This window comes from Eubalaena glacialis, chromosome 7, assembly GCF_028564815.1.
Source record: "Eubalaena glacialis isolate mEubGla1 chromosome 7, mEubGla1.1.hap2.+ XY, whole genome shotgun sequence".
In the NCBI taxonomy this organism is placed as follows: domain Eukaryota; kingdom Metazoa; phylum Chordata; class Mammalia; order Artiodactyla; family Balaenidae; genus Eubalaena; species Eubalaena glacialis.
In genome coordinates, this window is record NC_083722.1 from 40,072,476 (window position 1) to 40,079,781 (window position 7,306).

General features: G+C 40.7%; 1 non-coding gene across 1 annotated transcript; it reads right to left on the bottom strand.

Annotated features, from left to right (window-relative positions):
- Positions 1-783: 783 nt before the first annotated feature.
- On the bottom strand, positions 784-918 carry LOC133095812 (small nucleolar RNA SNORA70). The gene has a single exon (XR_009701675.1). It is a non-coding gene; the product is annotated as a small nucleolar RNA SNORA70 (small nucleolar RNA).
- Between the last annotated feature and the right edge of the window lie 6,388 nt (positions 919-7,306).

Below are 7,306 nucleotides of genomic sequence, written 5' to 3' on the forward strand. Positions count from 1 at the left end.
AGAAATCCTTCCGGGCCACTTCAGAACCACACAAGAGGTGAGCTATGGAATTAGAGGCATTTTCCCTCTCGCTTCCAATTAGAGATTTATATTTTGCAGCCATCATTGGCTGCTGAGTCTTCTATTAGGTACACTTCAGAATCCATAATTCTTAGTTCCAGTCCCAGACCTCAGGGCTCTGAAATTCAGGGGAAAGACTGAAACCTGGAGGTGGACTTTCCTCTGCTCTCTGAGCTGTACTTCCACAGATGTCTCACTGGGGAGGATCTATCATTGTGACCTCGCCCCCTAACTTCTTTTTAAACTGAGACCTCACTACAGTGACGTGGACTCAGAAAGCTAAAACTTGATCTTTCTTTTTTTTTGGACAGGAAAGTAGGATTTATTGGTGGGCACAAGTAAGGAGGGGACAGCGCCAAGGCTCTCATGAGTGCAGGGGCCGCCAGTTATCCAGAGGACCACGATTAGGGTCCAGAGGACCACGATTAGGGATGTATGTGACCCCACAGCCATCTGGGATGTTTTCAAATTCATCCATTTTAAACTTAGTAAATCCCCACTTCTTGGAGATGTGGATCTTCTGGCAGCCAGGGAACTTGAACTTGGCCCTGCTGAGGGCCTCAGTCACATGCTCCTTGTTCAGTAGCTTGGTGCGGATGGACATTATGACTTGCCAATGTGGACCCTGGCCACTGTGCCCTAAGGCTTTCCAAAGGCACCGCACATACCCGTCTGGAGCCTAGACTGGGGACAGCATGCCAGTCATGAATGTCCACTGGAAAGGGCTGTCTCCAAGGCCCCTTAGGGCAACCCATAAGGGCAACAGGCTGCGTGCACTACCAAGGAGGCTGCTGTTTGCAGCCATTGCACACCAGGCCCCCAAGGGGAAAAGAGCACAGTCTGCTTAATTGGCTGCAATAAAATTTGATCTTTTGTTTGGAAACAACAGCAGAACATAGGGCCCCAGTTGTGGAAGTTCACGCCAGGCCCCCCAGAAGGGTGTAAACACAGCTATGGCTGGGAACTCATGGCTGTGGCTGGTGAGAGCAAGGGGAGTTCCTGAGGACCTCACCCAACATTTAGCCCATTCTACCCTGCAGGTGAAATCAACTGGGAGGTGGCGGAGCTCCTGTTTTCCAAGGCCAATGACTGGAGACGAGGCTTTCACCACCTAACCTGGGCAAGTGAGAACAACACTAGGACCATAATGAGGGTGCCCACCTGGCACTTAACGGGATGTCAGCAGACCCCATCCATTTTTGCCTGGCCAAGTGACGAGGAATAATTATTTATTAGTTCTGTTGTGATTGTCTTGCCTCCCTCACAGAAAACAAAGGGTTCAGTGTTGGGAATAGAGAAGCCCAAAGTTCTAGGGCCTGAGGAGCAAGTTCTTTTTTTGAACCTCTTCATTAATTGAAGGCTGTTGGACCAACAGGCCATGGTATCAGGAGGAAGCTGGGTCAGCCACTAATCACCAAGGCAGAAGAACAGGTTTGTCGGGGTGGTTTTGAGTAGCTCCTTATTAAAAAAGGGTTATTATACTCTAATAAAGATGTTAAAAACAAATAAAAATTAAAAAAATAAAAAAGAGTCATTACTCACTCTTAGAATGTCTTCTCTTAGACAAATATGATATTTTCCCTGTGAGCCCATTTTATTGGCACAGGAAGCTTTCAGTCTGACTCTAGGGGGGGGGCAAACTGGAAAGCTGGAAACAGAAACATAAGTGGCCTCTTTGTGGCTTAATACTCCAGCAGGACCTGAGGTCGTGGTTCAGAATGAGACGCGTGCGCGCGCGCGCGCACACACACACACACACACACACACACACACACACATATACACACACCCCATTCTGCTGTCCCCAGGCATGTTGTTTTTAGTGACGTGGCTTTTACTGGAGAAAGGGGAAGCGAACATTTACTAAAGCACCTAGTCTCTGTCACCAATAAACAGTGTGCTTTCGTTATATTATCTGATGGGATTTGATTTTGAGGATTTTTTGGTAATAAGGAAACCGATACCCAAAAAGGTGATGTGATCTGAACAAAATACCTGCTTAATACATGGCAAAGACAGGAGCTGAATCCCGATAGAGTCCAGTGCTTACGCTCTTTCCGTTGAACACACTGCCTGTACATCTGAGACCTTCAAAATCTCTGCCTGAGTGTAAGCCCCTCCCAGTAACTCCCTTACTGCAATGGATGAACCTGATTTATTCAAATATGTACTTCAAAGCACCAAGTACTACAAACCCCCAGCTGGAAAGCCTTCCACATAAAAGGAGCAGCTCCACTAAAAGGTGAACCTTATTGTGTGTAATTTATACTTCAGTAAACCTGACTTTTATTTATTTATTTATTTATTTATTTATTTATTTATTTATTTATTTATTTATTTATTTATTTATTTATTTATTTATTTATTTATTTATTTATTTATTTATTTATGGCTGTGTTGGGTCTTCGTTTGTGTGCGAGGGCTTTCTCTAGTTGTGGCAAGCGGGGGCCACTCTTCATCGCGGTGGGCAGGCCTCTCATTATCGCGGCCTCTCTTGTTGCAGAGCACAGGCTCCAGACGCGCAGGCTCAGTAATTGTGGCTCACGGGCCCAGTTGCTCCGCGGCATGTGGGATCCTCCCAGACCAGGGCTCGAACCCACGTCCCCTGCATTGGCAGGCAGATTCTCAACCACCGCGCCACCAGGGAAGCCCAAACCTGACTTTTAAAAAGGTGTTGGGGGACTTCCCTGGTGACGCAGTGTTTAAGAATCCACCTGCCAATGCAGGGGACACGGGTTCGAGCCCTGGTCCGGGGAGATCCCACATGCCTCGGAGCAACGAAGCCCATGCGCCACAACTAATAAAGCCCGCGTGCCTAGAGCCCATGCTACGCAACAAGAGAAGCCACCGCAATGAGAAGCCCGTGCACCGCAACAAGGAGTAGCTCCTGCTTGCCACAACTAGAGAAAGCCCATGTGCAGCAACTAAGACCCAATGCAGCCAAATAAATAAGTAAATAAACTTATATTAAAAAAAAGGTGTTGGATATAACATATTAAAAGCTCCTACAAAACAATAATGAAATGACTATTGACAATAGAAAAGTACAAATGGAAACTAAATATAAATGTCTTTTAAACATATGGAAAGGTACTCATCCTCATTCATAATAAAATTAATTCTAATTGAGTCACTCAGATACCTTTTATTACTTACTGGATGGGTAAAAAACCAAATGATTGAAAACTCTTAGAATAGGCATGAATATGGGTAAATAGGAATTATCATACATTACCAGCATATATAAATTGGAACAATTCCTAATGAGGGCAATTTAGCAGTGTCTACCAAAATCCCATATGTATATACCCTTTGACTCAGCATAGGAATTTATTCTACAGTTTTAGTTGCAGGTGTGCAAAATGATGTGTATACAAGGTTTTTCATTGAAGCAGTGTTTGAAAGAAAGAACAAAAATCTGAAAAGTTAAATGTCTATCAACAAGGCCCTAGTTGAATAAATTGTAAGACACCATAGTGGAATACTATATAGCTATAGAAAAGAATGAGAAATATCTTTGTGTGATATGGAAAGAAGTGATATGGAAATCTCTCCAAGACATATTGCTGTTTGAAAAAAAGCAAGATGGCAAGCAGTGTTAATAGTAGATACCATTTCTATAAAAAAGGAGGGAGATACTATGTATTTGTATTATCTTGTAAATGCATTAACAATCTCTTAAAGGAGATGCAAGAAACTAGTAACTGGTTATCTGTTGTGAAAGATAAAGGTGGGAAAGATATATTTCATGGTATTTTTTCGAAACTTTGGCATTTAAACTTAATGAATTAAAAAAATTAAGTACGTTTTTTTTATTTTGCTGTTTTACTTATTTATTTATTTATTTTTATTCAAACAGAAAGTCACAAAAATTACCATCATCCTCATCAGTTCACTCAGTCCCATGTAATTAATTTTTTTTCATCTTGATCTTTTGTTAGCACTTTTATGAATTCATCAGTTTTCCATTAGAGTTCTGAAAATGCTTATTCATTCAGTTCAGCAGTATAGTCAGTTACCAGAAACCTGTACTTGTCAGTCTTTTCCATGAATTCCTTGAAGGTGAAACTCTTTTATAGGAACATTTTTGCAAAAGCATCAGAGTACACCCAGAGCTGTCTCTAAATGACAAAGACTTGTAAATGACAAAAGACTTAGAAATGACCACGGTTAAAGATGTGATGAAAGTTCATAATAATGCAATTGACAAGGAAATTTAGTTATTTCTGAGATATACATTTTAAAATAATAACTACAATTATGACTTATAATATTATACCAGAACATACAAGACTTTTAGGAATTTCATGTAATGTCTGAAACATTTATATTAACATATTTCCATACAAGTAACCCAAAGAAAGTTTAGTATTAGTTTTTTTTTTTTTTGAATTTTTGAATTTTATTTTATTTACTTTTTTATACAGCAGGTTCTTATTAGTCATGAATTTTATACACATCAGTGTATACATGTCAATTCCAATTGCTCAGTTCATCACACCACCATCCCCACCTCCCCGCGGCTTTCCCCCCTTGGTGTCCATACGTTTGCTCTCTACATCTGCATCTCAACTTCTGCCCTGCAAACTGGTTCATCTGTACCATTTTTCTAGGTTCCACATACATGCATTAATATACGGTATTTGATTTCTCTTTCTGACTTACTTCACTCTGTATGACAGTCTCTAGATCCATCACGTCTCTACAAATGACCCAATTTCGTTCCTTTTTATGGCTGAGTAATATTCCGTTGCATATATGTACCACATCTTCTTTATCCATTTGTCTGTTGAGGGGCATTTAGGTTGCTTCCATGACCTGGCTATTGTAAATAGTGCTGCAATGAACATTGGGGTGCATGTGTCTTTTTGAATTATGGTTTTCTCTGGGTATATGCCCAGTAGTGGGATTGCTGCATCATATGGTAATTCTATTTTTAGTTTTTTAAGGAACCTCCATACTATTCTCCATAGTGGCTGTATCAATTTACATTCCCACCAACAGTGCAAGAGGGTTCCCTTTCTCCACACCCTCTCCAGCATTTGTTGTTTGTAGATTTTCTGATGATGCCTATTCTAACTGGTGTGAGGTGATACCTCATTGTAGTTTTGATTTGCATTTCTCTAATAATTAGTGATGTTGAGCATCTTTTCATGTGCTTCTTGGCCATCTGTATGTCTTCTTTGGAGAAATGTCTATTTAGGTCTTCTGCCCATTTTTGGATTGGGTTGTTTGTCTTTTTAATATTGAGCTGCATGAGCTGTTTATATATTTTGGAGATTAATCCTTTGTCCGTTGATTCGTTTGCAAATATTTTCTCCCATTCTGAGGGTTGTCTTTTCATCTTGTTTGCAGTTTCCTTTGCTTTGCAAAAGCTTTTAGCTTCATTATGTTCCATTTGTTTATTTCCATTACTCTAGGAGGTGGATCAAAAAAGATCTTGCTGTGATTTATGTCAAAGAGTGTTCTTCCTATGTTTTCCTCTAAGAGTTTTATAGTGTCTGGTCTTACATTTATCCATGAGTCTATTCTTTTTTATTATTATTACTTTAAAAAATTATTATTTTAATTGATATGTAATTGACCTATAACATTATGTTAGTTTCAGGAATACACCATAAAGACTCCGGGACTTCCCTGGTGGTCCAGTGGTTAAGACTCTGTGCTTCCAGTGTGGGGGATGCTGGTTCGATCCCTGGTCAGGGAACTAGGATCCCACATGCCACGTGGTGTGGCCAAAAAAAAAAAAAGAAACGCATAATGACTCCATATTTGTAGATATTGTGAAATGATCACCACAGTAAGTCTAATTAGCATCCATCACCATACATACTTACAAATTTTTTTTTCTTGCTATGAGAACTTTCAAGATTTACTCTCTTAGCGACTTTCAATATACAAGCCAGTATTATTAACTGTAGTCACTGTTGGTTTGCAAACTTGGGAGTTCCTCTGGTGAAATCCAAAACTGGTCCCCATACACAGAGGGCAAGGAGAGAGAGCTTTTGGACACTTGATGAAGAAAAACAATAGTTCATGTTTGATGAGATCTGGATGAGACTGCTTGTCTTGAAGAATCTCCTGGAGAGGTGAGGGGGGTGGCCGCAGCTCACCCTGGGGACATAGGCAGTGGTGGCAGACATACTAGGGAACATTCACCCGCATGAACACTGTTGATATTGGCAGATGACATATTGGTTCCATAAATTTATTCTGGCATCAGTAAATAACTATGTAAATAACTGGGGAAGAAGAAGGAGATTTTCCTTATAGCACATCTATCTTTTTTAATATTTATTTATTTATTTATTTATTTGTTTGTTTGTTTGTTTGTTTGTTTGTTTTGGCTGCACCTGGTCTTAAAATGGATACTATCTGGACACTTACCAAGTTTTGAATATGGATTGTATAAATTTCCTATGGCTGCAGAAACAAATGACCACGTGTTTGGTGCTTTAGAATAACACACATTTGTTCTCTTACAACTCTGGAGGTCAGAAGTCCAAAATCAGTTTTCACTGGGCTGAAATCAAGGTGTTGGGAGGGTCATAGTGCCCCTGGAGTGGTAGAGCACACAATGTCTCCAACTTACTTTTGAGTAAATCAGAAATATGTATATAAAATGGGACTAAGTATCAACAATTAGGAAATCTGGATAAAAGGTGTACAGGAGCTCCTAGTACCCTTTTTTTTTTGGCCACCCACGGCTTGCAGGAATCTTAGTTCCCCACCCAGGAATTGAACCTAGGCCACCGCAGTGAGAGTGCCAAGTCCTAACCACTGGACCATCAGGGAATTCCTGCTCCTTGTACTACTTTTGCAAGTCATTAGGTTTGATTATGCTAAAATTTAAAGGTACCAAAAAAATAACTATTAGGGATAATAGAGGCAGGGATATTGATGCCAAAATCTTGGCTCTCTCTGTTTTTTTTTTTTAATATTTTAATTTATTTATTAGCTGTGTTGGGTCTTAGTTGCGGCACTCTGAGTATTTCATTGCAGTGCAAGGGCTTGTCTCTAGTTGTGGCGCTCGGGCTCCAGAGAACGCGGGCTCAGTAGTTGTGGCGCTCCGGCTTAGTTGCCCCAAGGCATGTGGGATCTTAGTTCCCTGACCAGAAATCGAACCTGCGTCCCCTGCACTGGAAGGCAGATTCTTAACCCCTGGACCACCAGGGAAGTCCCCCAAATCTTGGCTCTTTGTGCACTGATGCCAAAAAGAAATACGGAGACAGAGTTTTGGAGGAAC